Source organism: Schistocerca serialis, chromosome 8 (assembly GCF_023864345.2).
Source record: "Schistocerca serialis cubense isolate TAMUIC-IGC-003099 chromosome 8, iqSchSeri2.2, whole genome shotgun sequence".
NCBI lineage: Eukaryota > Metazoa > Arthropoda > Insecta > Orthoptera > Acrididae > Schistocerca > Schistocerca serialis.
This window is the reverse complement of record NC_064645.1, coordinates 565,979,055-565,999,640: the sequence shown is the minus strand read 5'-3', so window position 1 is coordinate 565,999,640 and position 20,586 is coordinate 565,979,055.

The following is a 20,586-nucleotide window of genomic DNA, read 5'->3' as shown; positions in this document are numbered from 1 at the left end:
AATATTTTTTAAAATATTATTTACTGTGCAGAAGTGGTACAAAACCGTATCTCTTTTCAACATAATCTCCCCCACGCTCATTGCAAGTCCTCCAGCGCTTACAAAGGGCATAATTCCCTTAGAAAAAAATTCTTTTGGTAGTCCGCGCAACAACTCATGCACCGCGTCGCGTACCTCTTCATCAGAACGGAACTTCTTTCCTCCCATTGTGTCTCTGAGTGGTCCAAACATATGGAAATCACTAGGGGTAGGGTCGGGTGAGTATGGTGGATGAGGAAGACACTCAAAATGCAGGTCTCTGATGGTTGCAACTGTTCTACGGGCAGTGTCGGTCCTTGCATTGTCATATTGCAAAAGGACACATTCTGACAGCAATCCACGTCGCTTTGATTTGATTGCAGGCCGCAGATGATTTTTTAGGAGACCTGTGTATAATGCACTGGTGACAGTGGTCCCTCTAGGCATGTAATGCTCCAAAATGAAGCCTTTTTCGTCCCTGCTGATAGTTCTGTTCGAAACTTCTTTGGTTTTGGTGGTGAGGAATGGCGCCATTTCTTGCTCGCTCTCTTCGTTTCCGGTTGGTCGAAGTAAACCCAGGTTTCGTCCCCAGTAACGATTCCTGCAAGGAAGCCATCACCTTCTCATTCAAAGCACCGAAGAAGTTCTTCACAAGCATCAACACGTCGTTCTCTCATTTCAGGAGTCAGCTGCCGTGGCACCCATCTTGCAGTCACTTTGTGAAACTGGAGCACATCATGCACAATGTGGGGTGCTGACCCATGACTAATCTGTAAACATGCTGCAATGTCATTCAGTGCCTCCCGGCGGTTTTGCCTTCACTATGGCTTGAACTACTGCAATGTTCTGTGGAGTCACAACTCGTTGTGCCTGACCTGGACGAGGAGCATCTTCCACTGAAGTCACACCATTTGCGAACTTCCTACTCTATTTGTAGACTTTCTGCTGTGACAAACATGCATCACCGTACTGAAACTTCATTCGTCGATGAATTTCAATAGGTTTCACACCGTCACTACACAAAAACCGAATAACAGAACGCTGTTCTTCCCTGGTGCGAGTCGCATGTGGGGCGGCCATCTTTATACTGATACTGCGACGGTATCTGTGCATCTGCACTTTGCTGCGACCTACAGGCAATTCTGCACGCTGTTTGTAGCACGCTTACTAACTTATAGGATAACGGCGCGAAATTTTGATACGTCATTACAAATTTAAGGTTTTCATTTGACTCACCCTCGTACATCAGACACACATACACGCACACACTGCACCGCATTACACCAAATACTAGAATTTCGTTCCGTTCTATTGGGATATGGAGAAGATGAAAAGAATTGCTTAAACGCCTCAGTGCTGACTGTAATTTGTTTAATGTTATTCCTGATCCCTACAAGAGCAGTACGTGCCTGCAGTATATTCCTAAATTCCTCATTTAACGCTCGTTCTCCAATCTTCGTAAGTGCCCTTTGTGTCTATCTTCAAGCATCTGACAGCTCAGCTGTTTCAGCATATCCGTGACGCTCTCCTATAGATCAACCAACCTTGTGATGATTCGTGATTCACGCTGGCCTTCGTTGTACATGATCAGTAACCGCTGATAACCACTTTTTTTGTATATCCCACAGACTGGAATAATATTGTGGGTAGTGTTTTATAGGCAATTTCCATTCCACAGAAAACAAATTTTCCCAGTAGCGTATCAATGACACCACCATGCGCAGACAGCAGTGTTTATTGCGAGCTTACAGGATAATTTCAGGAGTGAGACCTACAAGAAACGATTTTAAGGAATGCGCTATTTCAGCTGTTTTTGGAAACGAAATTAGGCCTATCTGTTACGAGAGTTTGAGAAGAAGCACTAGGGAAAGATCGACTAGAACAGGGGAAAGGAATACAGTGGTAGAATAACGGGTAGTCTTAAGAAATTTTGAAAGCAGCAGAGGATCAAATAGGTAAAAAGACGAGACCTATTAGAAATCCTTCGGGAAGGCAAGAGATATTGAATTTAATTGATGAAAGGCGAAAATATAAAATGCAGCAAATGAAGCAAGCGAAAAGGAGAATAAACTACTAAAAAATGAGATTGACAGGAAGTATGAAGTGAGTAAGCAGGAGTTGGTAGGGGGCAGATCTAAGTGTTTATAAGCATATACCACTAGAGGAAATATAGATACCGCCTACAGGAAAGTTAAAGAAGCAGCTGGAGGAAAGAGAAGCGGCTGTATGAAATCAAGAACTCAGATGGAAAGCTAGTCCTAAGCAAAGAAGGGAAAGCAGAAAGGTGGAAGGAGTATGTAGAGGGTCTATGCAAGGGCGATGTACCTGAGGGCAATATTATGGAAATGGAAGAGGAAATAGGAGACATGATACTGCGAGAATGGTTTGTCATAGCACTAAAACACCTAGAACTACTGATAGCGTTGGGAGAACCAGCCATGACAAAGGTTTTCCATTTGGTGAGAATTATGTATGAGGCTTCAAGAAGAATATAGCAATTCCAATGCCAAAGAAAACAGGTGTTGACAGGTGTGAATATTGTCGAATATGTTTAATAAGTCATGGTTGCAAAATACTAAAACATATTCTCTACAGAAGAATGGAAAAACTAGTAGGAGCCAACCTCGGGGAAGACCAGTTTGGATTGCGGAGAAATGTAGGAACACGCGAGGCAATCCGGACCTTAGACTGTCCTTAGAAGATACGTTAAGGGAAGGCAAACCGACGTTTATAGCATTTGTAGACTTAGACAAAGCTTATGACAGTGTTGACTGAAATACTTTCTTTCAAATTCTGAGAGCAGTAGGGGTAAAATACTCGGAGCGAAAAGCTATTTACAACTTGTACAGAAACCACACGGCAGTTATAACAGTCGAAGAGGCTGAAAGGGATGCAGTAGTTGAGAAGGGAGTGAGACAAGCTTGTAGCCTATCCCCGATGTTACTCATTCTGTACACTGAGCAAGCAGTAAAGGAAACAAAAGAAAAATTTGGATTAGGAATTAAAGTCCAGGGAGAATAAATAAAGAATTTGAGGTTTGACGATGACATTGCAATTTTGTCAGAGACATCAAAATACTTTGAAGAGCTGTTGAACGGAAAGGACAGTGTCTTGAAAGGAGGTTATAATTTGAACATAGACAAAAGGAAAATGAGGATAATGGAGTACTTTCGAATTTAATCAGGTGATGCTGAGGGAATTAGATTAGGGAACGAGACACTAAAAGTAGTAGATGAGTTTTGCAATAAACTGATGATGGCTAAGTTGAGAGGGTGTAAAATAAAGACTGCCAATGGCAAGAAAAGCTTTTCTGAGGAGGAGAAATTTGTTAATGTCGAGTATAGATTTAAGCGTCCAAGGGTCTTTTCTGAAAGTTCAATGTGGTTCAAATGGCTCTGAGCACTATGGGACTTAACATCTGAGCTCATCAGTCCCCTAGAAATTAGAACTACTTAAACCTAACTAACCTAAGGACATCTCACACATCCATGCCCGAGGCAGGATTCGAACCTGTGAGCGTCGCGGTCGCACGGTTGCACACTGAAGCGCCTAGAACCTCTCTGCCACTGCAGCCGGCCTTTCTGAAAGTATTTATACGGAATGTACCCTTGTATGTAAGTGAAACATGTACAATAAGCAAACTAGAAAAGAAGAGAATAAAAGCTTTTTGGATATGATGTTACATAAGAATGCTGAAGATTATGAGTTTAACTAATGAGGAGGTACTGAATACAATTGAGTGGGGGGGGGGGGGGGGGGGGCAAAGAGAATTGGGGCACAACCTGGTTAGAAGAAGGGATCGGTTGATAGGACACATTCTGAAACATCAGGAGATTGCCAGAGGAAAGTGTAGGAGGAAAGATTCACAAAGGGAAACCAAGAGAAGGATGTAGGTTACAGATGAAGAGGCTCGCACGGGTTAAAGTAGCATGGAGAGCTGTGTTAAACCAGTCTTCGGACTGAAGACCCCAACAATAACACCAGAGGCATTCAGGTCATCACTAGCGGTTCATGCTGGGTATTATTATGGTTAATGATTTCTTAAAATCAACCCAGTTTTTCACATAATTTATCTTATCTCCCTCTCTTTTTTCGGGTAAAATATCGGGACGAAAAACTACATATGGACAAAACTGATGAAATATTGTCGGAGGTTGAGTAGACCTACGAATCGCTGTTCCACAGAAACTGCATTAGTATAGGATAAGAAGTGCATACACTAACTATTTCTGGTTCAATAATATTCAAAATTTATTGCGACATTTGTAACTGTAGGAAAATGTACTCTGGATAGTTTATGAGCTGTTGTCAGAGCAGGTGCAGGCCCCTACATTGTGGACATATCGCATTTCCTCTTATATCCCCTTGCCAGTAACCACACAACGAACTACTGTTGCTGAGCTGCTTTTGTCAGACGTTGCGGAGAATATCGTTTTGGCTTCACACCGCTGCAAGTAATCCACTTCTCCAGCGATGTTAGCGCATCAGTCTAAAACAGGCGCAGAGAGCAGTCGTGTGTAAGCAGCGAGGCAACAGTATAAATCGACCTTTCAGTACCGGACATACCCGCTCTGTAGGACTGACTGACTTCTCACCGCTAGATGGAAGCCTGCCGTTCATTTTAGGGGCCGATTGGTTTATGTTTCTCCCTACGTTCTACTGAGGTTTTATATAATTGAGTGAACGAGTGTAGACGTTAGGCAGCCTCTGTGGTGAGGCGCTGCCCCGGTGCCTGGAGAGGCCGGCGCCTCGCGGCTGTGTCCTGGCGTAGCGGCCTGGGGCGTCGCAGCAGAGTCTGTCACCGCGAGGACACACACACGCGCACACACACGCGCGCCACATATTGATGATGTATGGGAGGCATCAGGGTGAGCGATGGCGGCGGGCGACCGGCATTTGTCTCCGGCCGGCCGCGGGGGGCGGCCGTCCCAGACAGATCGGCCCAGATGCGGTCCGCCGTATGTCAATACAGCCAGGGAGGCCCCAGACCCCACTCCCTCTCTCCACTCCCCCCTACCCCCCCCCATAACTCTGTAATTACCCGCGGCTGGCCTGGCCCGCTCGGGTCCTGGGAAACGCCGGACGGGTCGGGGTTTCTCTGACTGCTTACTTCGACCTAACGTAGTGGCAAACTACCACCAAACATCAAGAACAACGCTTGAACCACTTTGTGGTATCGATAGCAACGATGCCACGGCGTAGATGTAAGTTCATAAGTTGGCACTACGAGACACCGACGACAACGCCCTCTAGCCGGCGCTGTGGCGCCCTACGAGCATCGCTCCGGATTCATCCGAATCATCAAGAGCAGACGTTCTTGAAACATCACTTCAACTTCAGAGGGTGTTGGCTTGCTATTGAGGCTTCGCACCTCAGTGCAAAGTTATGTATTCAGTCAATATTGTGATATAGCAAAACCATTTCTAAGAGCAGTACCGAGATATTTTCATCTTTTCCTTCTCATACTCACTTCCTACATTCGGCCTAACCTTCAGTTTACAGGAGCAGACCCACACGCCACCTTCCAGGTGGGATACAAAACACTTAATACCGGAATAAATTTATATTTGAAAGATAAAATGTAATATCATATTCTGTAGCAAACAGTGAAGTCCACAAGTTCAAATCTGAGATACGTTTCACCTGTCAGGTAGAACTGGGTATGTCGCATATACCCGACAACAGGTATAAGAGAAACTAAACACTCACACTTCGTTTATAAAGAATTTTTATTTAACGTTTTGACGATCCACTGATGGGATTTACGCAGTCAAATATAAAAAAAAAAAAAAACCGTGGTATACATTTTAAAAAATTATATGTAATAGAATACTGCCTTGTTTATGAAATTTTCTGAAACAGTCTATTCTCTTGTTTAGACACAGATGAACTTTGCATTTACTACACTTGAATACTGTCTGACCTCAACAATTAGTTCTTTTACATCTTTGCCTCGTGTCTGTACCATGAGGCCAATGAACCAATACATCAATTCGGGTAGATCTAACTGAAAGCGGTTTTGTTGGACCCTGATGCTTCTTTCATTGTAGTTCTGCCTCTGTACTCGCTAAAGGCCTATCTCTGTTTTTATTTGTCATATCTTTTCCCTGCTTGTGGAGTGCCTCTGCTATTCTGAATATGATCCGTAGTACATTATTTTGTCTATTTCGGAAAATTTTGAAACTGTCACAGCTGCTAGCTGCATATGGTACACGATCTTTCTAACATGATGATCTCCATTTGCATTTCGTGATGCATAAAACGTCAAGAAACCATCGGTATTAAAATAAAATCTTCCAGGCATTAGAAGTTCATTAGAATTTTCATATCGCAAAAAATTTAATATGTAAAAACAGTGTTGACATATGTTCATATGAATTATTGATATCTTGTAACAAATTAATAATGACTGCAAATGGTTTGTGAAGTATTCTGGCGGTACATATCAGCCGAAATATTTGCTTTCACTTCACTTGATTTCATCTCTTGAATGCGCTCACGAAGATACCGAACGTCTAGTGATGCTCATTTTACACATTTTCCACTTGCACACGCAACCAGTTTATTACAACAAAATGCGATTTGCGTCACGTTATGTATACGCTATCACAAAGACATAATTTTCGGAACTGAACTTACCTCTGTATTTAGCTGTAATGGTCAAACAGTGGCAACAATTTCTCGTGTGGGTGTGTGGAGAACAAAGGCACGAACGGCAAATTGCTCTATAAGTACGATGCCCGAAGCACTCAGAAGACGGAAGCACATGTCAGAGGTGTTAGTAACCTCGTCTTCGTGCAGAATCTACATCTACCCTCAGTGGTACTCAGAAACAATTAACTCCCTATTAATTAGCCTGGCTTTGGTATGATGCCAATTCGAGACAGCGGGCATTAAGAGGTTAAAATAGAGAGACACAATAGTGGCCAATTCCAACTACGTCCCGAACCGTCGGCACTTACATCGGAGGTCACTGCAATAATGGAGGGACTCAAATGTGCTGACGGTTTAGGTAAAGATACAGTCACTGTTGTGACGGAGTTGTGATCTGGTCTGCAGTTCATACGGAATCACGTAGTCAATAACACCAAAATTACTTGGTGAACCAGAATCTATAGCAGCACAGCAGCGTCGTACCAAGAAAATCTCCATGCTGTGGGTAAAGAAACACCTTGGCATCAGCGGCAACGAAATTGTTGACGCTCTGGCTAAAAGTGCGGTCGACTATGGAGAAAAGACGTATGATAATCGACGTTATACGGACCTCCTGCGAGACGTACGGTGATAGGTCAGAGCCTTGTGGAACAATAAGTGGCGCTATCGTACGAACAAAGGGGACGACATTACGTAGCTGTATCATCAAGTATCCCTGTACGACCGTGAAACTCCCTTGGTATCTATCACACAGGAAGTTTGTGAGTTCGACGTTCCGCGTACGCTTTAGCCACGGACGGTTCCAACTGCTGCACCCCTACCGTCTACAACTGACTGACTCTCAACCATATGATTCTGGCCTGGAGGACGACATCGGTCATATAATTTCGGCTCCGTACCGCGACCCGACGCGACAACCAAATTGCTGTAGTGTTTGATACTTCGTGCATAACTTTCTCCTCGCAGCATCTGATGTGTCTCTTTTACATAACTTTTTGGCGGCTGAACGTATCACGATTTATGTGTTATGTGCTCAAAGAAATATTCTATGAGAATCTTGGATGTATCTGGTGTGTTATTGGATACGCCTTTCAATTTGTAACAATAATGTATTGAAGGTCACAAATAAATAAAGAACTAAAAAAAACCTAGTTTAACAGTCACAAATGGTCGGGAAAAAAACCATGAAGGTAAAGTTCGAGACATTCGAGCTCTGTCTGAGGCTTACCGAAAACTATATGTGACGGTAGTATCTGTTCCCGAAAGAACAGTTACCGTGGATGACCATGCAGCTTTGATAGAAATGAAATGATAGTTAAATGGACACCCTAGCTGCAAACAGGCGTTGATGTACTTCATTGGGGACATGTTGAAAATGTGTGCCCCGACCGGGACTCGACCCAATGAAGTACATGGCCGAACTCGTACAAGACTTGGTAGATTAATCTGCCACGAGTAATGAGTATGATGGGCAAACATCTATTAGGCGCACTACGAATGTAGTGGTGTGGACATGTTGGGAATGTGGATCTCACGGGGAGCGTGCAAGGGATAAGTCCCTGCAGACGCACTATCCTATGTGCCCGCGATGGCTCAGATGGATAGAGCGTCTGCTATGTAAGCAGGAGGTCACGGGTTCGAGTCCAGCTCGGGACACACATTTTCAACATGTCCCCAATGAAGTACATCAACGCCTGTTTGCAGCTAGGGTGTCCATTTAATTATCATTTCATTACCGAAAACTGTTCTTCTCGAGTTCCTTTCGCGGCTGTATCAAGGGAGGGGAGGGAGTAAGGGATAAGGGGTGGAAGTGAAAGTGGTACACCATGTACCCTCCCCCACACGACATAAGATAACTTGCCAAGTACAAATGTAGTGTCTCCTGTCCAGAATACGTTGTACAAGGAAACTGTTGTCATACTTTATGATGGTTTCTGTGTGTCATTTTTGAACGACCCATGTGTTCCCCTCCTTAACTATCGAGCATGGTACTACAGTGGTCAGCACACCCTCTTATTCAGCCGGACGACGGTTCATATCCCCGTCCAAACATTCAGATTTAGTCTGATAATCCATCGACGGCAGTAGGACAGCAGCCGGCATGACGTACTTGAATAATGGTAACTGAAACCAACAGCTGCATTGTAATCCAACGTTTATTGGAGGATTAGAAGGAAATTAGTATTCCCGTCGACAACGAGGTCATTAGAGACGGAGCACAAGCTCTTGTTATGGAAGCATGGAGAAGGAAAACGGCTGTGCCCTTTCGAAGGAACCAGCCCGGCATTGGCCTTAAGCGATGTAGGAAAATCACGGAAAACCTAAATCAAGTTGGCCAGACGTAGGTTTGAACCGTCATCCTCCTGAATGCGAGTCAGGTGTGCTAACCACTGCGCCAGCTCGCTCGGCGTCGTTTATTCAAAACTTGCTACCAGTTTCGAGGTCGAAAAGCGTCATCTTCAGGCCCCAAGCGTAATCTGGCATGAACGTACAAACCACAAAGACATGTTACGCCAGCACCTACAACAAACAACGTCGAGTTCAGCGGGGCCAAATCAACTACATTCCTAATTTCCAGCAACAACCCAACCAGTGGTTACACGACAGAATTGTTTCCGTTGATTCATTGTGCAGTCCCCACGATTCATTACCCACTGCAATCGTAACGGACGATGTCGTTGTGTTATCGTCGGAACACACAGTGGTCGTCTGCTGCGGAGCCGCGCGGTCAACAAAGTGTGTTGAACAGTGTGCACCAAAACGCGCCTGCACAAGCACTGCGCTCTGTCGTCACATCTGCTACGGACTGCACCTGTCACTGTGTACAGAGCGAGCAAGCATCCCACCTCCACGTTCTGTGACGAGAAGTAGACCATCAGTAGTTTGCCCTGTACATGCCATAGATACTCGAAGAGGTTCACCATTTCCGAGATGCTCGATCCCACGCAGCAGACGATGAGAATCTGCCCTTTGACAACGTCTTTTATGTCCGTGGATTTCCTCTTTCGTCGTCGTCAGAATGAGTCCCTCTTCGCCTCTGCTCGGCTTACTTCCTCTCCACACCGGATCGCGCATTCAGAGTCACCCTGGGCAGTGGCCACAATGTTGTGGGTCATCAGTGTATTATGTCTGAACTTAAGTGTCCATATAAGTTATTCACAATTTTCATCTTTGCTGTCTTGAAGAATTTCAAAGACTGTAGTCCATTCAACATTGCCAAAAGGTTTCTCTGAATCTAAAAATGGTATAAACGTATTGTATTGTATTGTATGTTAACCGGGGGCCTAGAAACGACGGAGAGGCTCCGTCCCCGCCGCAGCCGCAGTGGTCCACAACCCCACGACGACTACCGCAGTCCACTTCACCCCTCCGCCGCCCCACACCGAACCCAGGGTTATTGTGCGTTTCGGCCCCCGGTGGACCCCCCCCCCCCCCCCCCCACAGGGAACGTCTCACACCAGACGAGTGTAACTCCTATGTTTGCGTGGTGGAGTAATGGTGGTGTACGCGTACGTGGAGAACTTGTTTGCGCAGCAGTCGCCGACATAGTGTAGCTGAGACGGAATAAGGGGAACCAGCCCGCATTCGCCGAGGCAGACGGAAAACCACCTTAAACCTATCCACAGACTGGCCTGCTCACCGGACCTCGACACAAGTCCGCCGGGCAGATTCGTGCCGGGGACCAGGCGTTCCTTCCCGCCCGGAAAGCCGTACGTTTGACCGAACGGCTAACCGGGCGGACCGATGTTAATGTAAGTTCACCTTTCTTTAGCCTATCTTCCAAGGTAAGTCTTAGGGTCAAGATTGCCTCGCGTGTTCCTACATTTCTCCGAAGCGTCCCTTAGCTCACCTTCTATCATTTTCTTCCATTATTTTGCAATTGAGTAGTGTCAGTGTTTTGTAACAATGACTTAGTAGACTAGAAGTGTGGTGAAAAAAGAGTAAAACGTGGTTATAATTAAACTTTCGCTACGGTAGGGGGCCCCCATAAAAAAAGGAGTAATCTTACGACAACGAAACTTTGTGAAAACTTTCGTGAGGATATGTGGTAGAGAGGTAACGTATAAAACAATTAAAAGAAACACATTTTAATTTCCACATAAGAGGATAAAGTTTGTTAATTGCGCGCCACGCTTACGTTCGAGATTACAAACGTAGCTCAAAGTAACTACCATCTCCCTCCACGACAGCCTGGAAACACACTAGAGATTGCTCCACTGCTGCCGAAACATCTCAGGTGAGATTTTGGCTACCTCTCTCGCTATACTCATGTTCATCCTCTCGAGTCCGTTAGTGCGCAGTTAATAAACTCTGTCCTTAAGGCCTTCAGGTAACTCCACAGCTACAAATCACAAGGGTTCAAATCCAGTAATTTGGCGACAACGCAGCTAGGAACGATCGGCCAATGATTCCGTTTTTCCAACTGTGTTACAGAGTAACCGAGTGATCTCACCAGCAACGTGTGACGGAGCTGCATCGTGCCTCAAAGCAGGAGAGTCCAAAGCACCGCTCTCCCGCAGAGCAGGCATCACCTATTGCCAAAGCAGATCACAGTAACCTGTGCCGTTCACGCTGCACGTCCTGGGTCCTTGGGGTTCGAATCCCTCAAAGAAAAATGGATCAGTCATGAACTGTGCCGTGAACCACACCTCACAGTTGCGAGGGAACTTCGTTAACGTTGATTGGCGATGACGACTTCCACATGCGAGAACTGTGTGTTAACTGCTCCGTCGAGCCGGCCGCGGTGGTCTAGCGGTTCTAGGTGCTCAGTCCCGAACCGCGCGACTGCTACGGTCGCAGGTTCGAATCCTGCCTCGGGCATGGATGTGTGTGATGTCCTTAGGTTAGTTAGGTTTAAGTAGTTCTACGTTCTAGCGGACTGATGACCACAGATGTTAAGTCCCATAGTGCTCAGAGCCATTTGAACCATTTTTTTGCTCCGTCGAGCGTCAGATGTACTTCATGACTCCAGAAAATATTCCAGTGCCACATGTCGTCAACTTCAGCCCTTGAAAGGAACATAAAACCAAAGTCTTCTCGAATGTATGTGTCGTGTGGCTAAAGATGGTGAATAATCAGAAGTTTTTAAGAATGTCCGTCTTGGCAGATGCTCGGTCAGCGCGTCGTATTGCTAACCCAAGGGTCCCAAATTCAATCCCGAACGGTTCGGAGGTTTTCGCCTCTCCGGGACTGAGTTGTGATCTCCATACGTTCGTATCATCATAACTGACAGATGGTTCAAGTGACTCTAAGCATTATGGGACTTAACATCTGAGGTCATCAGTCCCCTAGACTTAGAACTACTTAAACCTAACCAACCTAAGGACATTGTACACATCCATGCCCGAGGCACAATTCGAACCTGCGACTGTAGCAGCAGCGCGGTTCCGGACTGAAGCGCCTAGAACCGCTCGGCCACAGCGGCCAGCCTCATAACTGACAGTTCACTGTTGAGATTGCTATATGGACATGTACCAAAAGCCAGCAATAATTAAAAGATGTTTGTAACGGTACCATTTCACAACTGTTCGCAGAAATTTTCGAACGACGGCCTGTGGAACTTCTAACTCTCGTGACACAGCTTGAAGATCGCATATTGCTTCCAGAGCTCTCAGCAATGGCAACAGCAACTTCTTCAACGATTTGTGGCGCAATTGAACGACGGCCTCATCCAAATCGCCAGTTAATTTAAATTTCCGAAAATAATGTTTTCAACCGTGGTACGGAAAGATAAACTGTCCGCATTCCTTTAATGCGTCGACTCTCTCGAAAAGCTGCAAATTATTGCTGTTATTTTGGAAAAAAAAACCGGCTTTACGAGTAAATCCGTGCTCACCTTGTCCAAACCCATGTTTCCTGGCTACAACAGTAGCTCACACTGATGGTTGTATTTCAGTCCTACGTTTCCGTACCAGTACCGACACCTAACGACAGTTCATGATACTAACATTACTAACAATGCAAATATTGCAGCGCACAGTGTGAAAGTCATTCCTGTAAATTATATAAAAGCATGGTCTCTGTTCTTTCGGACATGGGCAATGAATCCACCTTCTTGAGCGCAGATGCGCAAGTACGTTCGACCTACTGTGGGAACCTCGGAAAAGAGAATATGGAGGAAAGGGACAAGGACAGCAGACAGGTGGCGCTCGGTGCGAATCTGGGTCGCCCGTGAGGCGTGCTGAGATAGTCCACGCAGTTGCCATAACAATGTGTCCCGGATGGCGCAGTGGTTAACGCACCTGCCTAGTAATCACGAGACCCTGAGTTCGAATCCCCGTCCGACATACATTTTCATTCGCAGCTGCTAATTCCGCATAATGTCCCGCTGATGCAGCTGACATCAATAATTCCTTTCCTTTCTCCCCCCCCCCCCTTTCAAGTTACATATGACGTCCCTATACAATTGCGTACCTAGATGGTAAACAGATTTCCGTCCACTCTGGCGCAAATAGAGAAAGTTTAATTATAAGGAACCTGTACACGTATCTTTTTTTTTTTTTTTGACAGTTTTCTAATACACAGCGTCACCGGCTCAGATCCGGTCCAACTGTCTCGGTGGACAAGTGAGAGGGGACTCAAAGCAACAGCTGAATAACAGCCGAGCATAGCACGTTGAAGGTGTGGCGGTGAAACTTTAAGTTCCGTGCCACCCTCCGGCGCTGGAAGTACAGAGGAGGGGTGCAGTAATGCGCCAACTCTATGGCAAAAAAAAAAAGTGCTTAGACGAGAACAGGCCACTGCTAGTGACTGTACGAAAACGGACAGAAAAACGTGGTCGTATTGGGCCTATCGTCAGTCATAGCCCGAATCCGAGTCCTCCAGGATGGTGAGCGGAACAGGGTGTCGGTGCCAGAGCCTCGGAACTGTGGTGCCGATGGTTTGTAGATCTGCGACCGTGTCACGGAGGGCGTCCACTTTACTGTATAGTTGGCGAGCCTTACGGCGAATGGTCGTCTTGAGAAGGGCTTTACTTGTCTCCTCATGCAGAGTGACAATCCAGGTGAGCGGAGGGGCGTGAAGACTCCACCTGAGATCGTTATTCTGTAGGCGCTGGAGCGTCAGCATCCGGGACTTACTAATCGTGGCCCACGCGGAGGAACCATGTTAGTGAGGGTAGAACAACGGAGCTTGGTGTCTAAATTCAGCTCTGGGCTGGAGAAGAGCGGTTGCAAAACCTTTGTCAACTTTAACCCTTTATGGGTGACGTATTCTGCTTGGGGGTGGAAGAAAAGTTTCTTATCCAACCAGACCCCGAGATACTTGGTAGCCTGGGCCCACAGTCCCCCGGACGCACCCGATGGAGATGTTGTTGTAGAGTGTAGGGCGCCGTTTAGTGACGTATCTGTCTTTCTTTTTTTTTTTTCTTTATTGTATTTCAATTCCCCATCGGGGCGGGCTGGCAGCAGCATATGCGCTGCTCTTCAGCCGAAAGACATAGAACAAAACAATAGAAGACATTTAAAAACAGCAAAGGAGAGAAGAAGGCGAACATAGATATAAAAAAGGGAGAACATCATGGAAGGCAATAGACAAAAAAACGGGGTGACTGTAAAATGGAGATAAAAAAACTGTTTAAAAGTAGCACACACAAAAAGCCTCACACTGCGACGATTAAAAGAACACAAGGCACAGTATGACTGGAGCATAAAGGTGTTGACGGATGCCATAGCACATAACGTAACACTGACGGCGAACCTCAAGGCAGTACACAATTAAAATCACACCTCTTGACCCACACGAGAAACAGCACTAAACACAACACTGATGTGGCACACTGATGATGATCAATACAGAGGATCTGCCAGGTTCTAGGAGAGGAGGGAGACCTGAAGAAGGGAGGGAGGGGAAGAGATGAGGGAGGGGAACGGGGGGCGCGCGGAAGAGGGCCAGGTAGGGAGGGATGTGGGAAGGAGAGAGGCAAGTATGGGGTGCAGGGTCTCAGGGGAGGGGGGGATGGAGGAAAATCCGCTCTGGGAGAAGGAGGAAAGAGGAGAAGGGGGCCCTGGGGGGGGGGGGGGGGGGGGATGAAGGCGAGGTTATAGTTGGAAGGAAGGGTAGATGTCACAGTGAAGTTCGTCATCCGGGAGGGGGAGGCATTGGAAATTGCCCTGATGAAGGAGATGGAGGGTGTGGAGGTGGAGAGAGGGAGGGATACAGCGATAGAGGCGCGGCAACGGGCGGGGGGTGGAGAGGAAGGAGGAAACCAGAGGGTGGGGGGGATCAACCTGGCGAACAATGTAAAGGATGCGGAGATGTTGGAGGAACAAGAGGACGTGGGGGAAGGGGATCAGTTCATACAGGAGCCGTGTGGGGGAAGGAAGGCGGATACGGAAGGCAAGGCGGAGCGCATGGCGTTCAAGGATTTGGAGGGCCTTGTAAAAGCGGGTGGGGGCGGAGATCCAGGCGACGCTGGCATAACAGAGGAACGTATCTGTCCGATCCATGATGTATTCATATGTTTCCTCGTTAAAGGTTCTGATGAGATACTTATGAGACCGATTTTGCTGTCTGGAAAAAAATGTGGATGATGTGCGCTGATCTAAACGACGAAGACATGTCGTAGTGAGAGCATTTTTCTAATTCACTCCACTCCTGTGCAACAGTGAGTTCCCGTCCTTGTATGGCGGCGCCGGCTCGTAACTCCCGCACGCCCCACCTGTTGTCCGGCAGTATACACGGCGGTGCCAGGCGACGGATGCCATTACGGGGTAATGTGGCGGCCGGACGCCTCCCAAGCGCGCACACCGCTCGTTATGGCGGCTTTCCGAGAAGCGTTGGACACGCGCATGCCGCCTGCCCGCGGCGCGGCCGGGAATTACTTTGCTGCCAGACGGACGCGGCGAGTATTAAAAGCGCCAGCGAGGGGCGAATTACCCGCCGGGGTGTCGGGGAGCGTAATGAGGCGTAATTTGCCGGCGGCGGGCAGCGCCGGAGCAGCAGGTGGAGCGGCAGGAACCACTTAACGCCGCGGGCCGCGCCTCTCGCTCACTCCCTTTTATTTTCCGTGGTGGACCGTGTGGGTGTCAAGTGTCTCACGTACTTAACAACCTCCTTACGAAAATTAAAGTAGCGCACTGGGCAAATATTTAGTCACCCTTCTGTAGACACGCTGTTAATGTGACGATAACAATAATGACCTCAGTGTGACGAGTAGGAGACTCCACTAGTTTCCTCGTGTACGCCCGATGCAGCTGAAGCCATTAGATCACGTACAGCTACCACACACTGACGTGGCAAAAGTCATGGGACAATTACTACACCACTGGCCATTGAAATTGCTGCACCACGACTACAGACGTGAAATTTAGCCGACAGGAAGAAGATGCTGTGATATGCAAATGGATTTTCAGAGCATTCACACAAGGTTGGCGCCGGTGGCGTCACCTACAACGTGCTGACATGAGGAAAGTTTCCAACCAATTTCTCATACACAAACAGCAGTTGACCGGCGTTGCCTGGTGAAACGTTGTTGTGATGCCTCGTGTAAGGAGGAGAAATGCCGTACCATCATGTTTTCGACTTTGATAAAGGTCGGATTGTAGCCTATCGCGATTGCGGTTTATCATAACGCGACATTGCTACTCGTGTTGGTCGAGATTCAATGACTGTAAGCAGAATATGGATTCGGTGGGTTCAGGAGAGTAATACGGAACACCGTGCTGGATTCCAACGGCCTCGTATCACTAGCAGTCGAGATGACAGGTATCTGATCCGCATGGCTGTAACGGATCGTGCAGCCACGTCTCGATCCCTGAGTCAACAGATGCGGGAGTTTGCAAGACAAAAATCATCTGGACGAACTGTTCGACGACGTTTTAAGCAGCATGGACTATCAGCTCGGAGACCATGGCTGCGGTTACCCTTGACGCTGCATCACAGACGGGAGCGCCTGCGATGGTGTACTCAAAGACGAACCTGGGCGCACGAATGATTTTTCAGATGAATCCAGGTTCTGTTTGCAGCATCATGATGGTCGTATCCGTGTTTGGCGACATCGCGGTGAACGCACATTGGAAGCGTGTATTCGTCATCGCCATACTGGCGTATCACCCGGCGTGATGGTATGGGTTGCCATTGGTTACATGTCTCGGTCACCTCTTGTTCACACTGATGACACTTTGAACAGTGGATGTTACATTTCAGATGTGTTACGACCCTTGACTCTACCCTTCATTCGATCCCCGCGAAACCTTACATTTCAGCAGGATAATGCACGACCGCATGTTGCAGGTCCTGTACGGGCCTTTCTGGATACAGAAAATGTTCGACTGCTACCCTGGCCAGCACATTCTCCAGATCTTTCACCAAAACGTCTGGTCAATGGTGGCTGTGCAACTGGCTCGTCACAATACACCAGTCACTACTGTTGATGAAGTATGGTATCGTATTGAAGCTGCATGGGTAGCTGTACCTGTACACGCCAGCCAATCTCTGTTTGACTGAATGCCCAGGTGTATCAAGGCCGTTATTACGGCCAGAGGTGGTTGTTTTGGGTACTGATTTCTCAGGATCTATGCATCCAAATTGCGTGAAAATGTAATCACATGTCAGTTCTAGTATAATATATTTGTCCAATGATTACCCGTTTATCATCTGCATTTCTTTTTGGTGTAGCAATTTGACTGCCCAGTAGTGTAATATCGCGTCGGGTCTCCTTTTGCCCGGCGTAGTGTAGCAACTCACAACTCGTCGGAAGTCCCCTGAAGAAATAATGAACCATGGTGCCTCTATAGCCGTCCAAAATTGCTAAAGGCTTGCCTATGCAGGATTTAGCTCACGAACTGGCCTCTCGATTATATCCCATAAATGTACTATGGCATTTATGTCGGGCTATCTGGGTTGCCAAACCATTCGCTCGAGCTGTCCACAATGCTCTTCAGACCTATCGTGAACAGCTGTGGTCTGGTGACATGGCGAATTAGTATCCTTACTTATTGCATCGTTGTCTGGGAACATGAAGTCCATGAATGGCTGCAAATGGTCTCCAAGAAACCGAACATAACCATTTCCAGCCAATGAGCTGTTCAGTTGGGCCAGAGGACCCAGTCCATTCCATGAAAACACAGCCCACAGCACTATGGAGTCCCCACTAGCTTGCATATACCCTTTATTGACAACTGGGGTCCATCGCTTCAGGAGGTCTGCGCTACACTCGATCCCTACCATCATTTCTTACCAGGCTCTGGTAGCGTCCAACCGATATGATCACAAACCCAGGCGAGGCGCTGTAGGCGATGTCGGACTGTCAGCGAAGGCACTCGTGTCGGTCTTCTGCTGCCATGGCCCGTTAATGCCAACTTTCGGCGCACTGTCTTACCGCATACATTCGTGGTACATCCCACATTTATTTCTACGTTTATTTCACGCTGTGCTCCTTGTTCCTTAGCACTGACAACTCTACGCAATCGGCGCTGCTCTACGCCGTTAAATGAAGGCTGTCGGCCACTGTGTAGTCCATGGTGAGAGGTAATGTTGGATATTTGGTATTCTCGGCTACTCTCGACACTGCGGATCTCGGAATATTGAATTCCCTAACGATATCCGAGATGAGTGGTCCTTCGCATCCAACTCCATCTACCATCCCACGCTGAAAATCTGTTGATCCCCTTCCTGCCCTCATAATCACGACGAAAAACCTTATCACATGAATCACCTGAGTACAAATAACAGCTACGTCAATGCACTGCCCTTGTATACCAAAGTAAACAATACTATTACCGTTTGTATATGTGCATACCAGTATCCCATGACTTTCCTGACTTCAGTAGTCGGGATGCTGATTTCTACTGTTCACCCTCAGTTGCAAATAGACCCAGACGTATTCTATAGGATTAAATCTTGGTTCGTAGTAGGCCTGTCGACTTGTGACAGGTTGTGTGAGTGTTCGTCAAACCAGAAACGTATGTGTGCTGGCTTGTGAACACGGTGTTGTCATCTTGGAAGATTGCCGTGTCCGTAGCACAGAAATCATGAAGCTGTACAAAAAAGGGCAACAATTGGTCACGGAAAATGTTGAAACAAAAATTACATTTCACGTTCACGGAACCCTGAAAGTGTGATACCAAGTCACTGGTACGAAATAAATCCCCAAACCAACACAGAAGAAGCGCCAGCGTGAACTACACTCTCGATATACTGCGGGTAGACGCCTCATTGGGCAGTTGGTGCAATGTTTGAAAAGTGCAGTCATCTACTTTCCAGTTGCTGTATTGTTTAGGCTATCGATGAGGTGCAGTCTTATTTGCCGTTACGGTAGCGCACTCCAAATATCTACTGTTCGCAATGTTGTCTCGAGAACTGGTTGAAATGGAGGTGCACTAATGGGCAGCAGTAATTTGAAACGGGCTGTCATTGTCAAGACCTGACGCTCGTCTCTGTCCTCTGTCTGTTGTTATGGCGTGTTACATGGCTGCGGGTGGTACACCATTCCTTGTAGACATGTTGGACAGTTCACGCTGATACAACAAGAAATCGGGCAACTAAATTCATGGTGTGGTCACGAGGACGTCTCCATGACGATCCATCTTACTTCGCTGACGCCATGCAACAAGCTGGCACATAAGCACCACTTCACTGCTATGAGCTGCGTCACCGGTGTTGGGTCACATGGGTGCCAGGTACCAATTCTGCATCGTCTACACCGCTCCAAACCGACAGTGTGCTGTTTTAAGTATATGATTAATACACTCTAAGACAAAACTAACTACGTACTTGAAGGAATTACCCGAGTGGAACGGAATTTGGTATGTGCAACGTACATGTACACATAAACAGATGATTACAATTTCAGAAAAAATTGGATGCTTTATTCAAGAGGAAGAGTTTCACAAATTGAGTAAGTCAGTAAAGTATTGGTCCACCCCTGAATTCATGAAGCAGCTGTTCGGCTTAGCATTGATTGATGGAGTTAATGAATGTCCTGGAGTTAATGAATGTCCTCCTGAGGGATACTGTCAGATTCTGTCCATTTGGCGCGTTAGTTCGTCAAAATCTTTAGCTGCTTGGAGAGCCCTGCCTATATGGCTTCAAACCTTTTTAATTGAGGAGAAACCCGGCGACTTTGCTGGCCGTCCAAGGGCTTGATAAATACGAAGACAATTAGTAGGCACTCCTACCGCGTGCGTGCGCGCGTTATCTTACTGAAACGTAAGCCCAAGATGCCTTGTCATGAAGAGCATCAAGACGGTGTGTAGAATATCGTCGATGTACCACCTCAGCCTGGATTCTCATTGACTGGAGTAGAGTCGTCTTCAATGACTATTCTCGCTCCGAACTGAGCTCCGATGAGGAGCCAAGACGTGTCTGGAGCTGCCCTGGACGGCGGTGCAATACCAGCCTGACCGTCGCTCCGCATACGGCTTGACAAACATAAGTGATGGTCTGGCGTGTCATTCCATTTCCTTGCCATTCGCGGCCCACTTGCAGCATAGCGGTATGTCGACGATATTCTATGCCCAGTTTTGGTGCCCTTCACGCACAGTCATCCTTCGCTTACATTTCAGCAAGGTAATTCACGCCCGCACACGGCGAGATTTTCTACTGCTTTTCTTCGTTCTTGCCAAATCCTACCTCAGCCAGCAAGTTCGCCGCCTCTCTTCGCAACAGGGAAGGTTTGGAGCATTATCGGCAGGGTTCTCCAACCAGCTCGGAATTTGACCATATGAATCGGCAAATGGACACAATTTGACACAATATCCCTCAGGAGAACATTCAACAAGCCTGTCAATCAATGCTATGCCGAATAACTGCTTGTATTAGGGCCAGGGGAGCACCGATGCGTTATTGGCGTGCTCAATTTGTGAAGCTCTTACTCTTGACTAAAGCATCAATTTTTTCTGAAATTGAAATCATTTGTTTGTCTGCACGTGTGTTTCATATCTACCGATTTCCGACCCATTCGGATAATTCCTT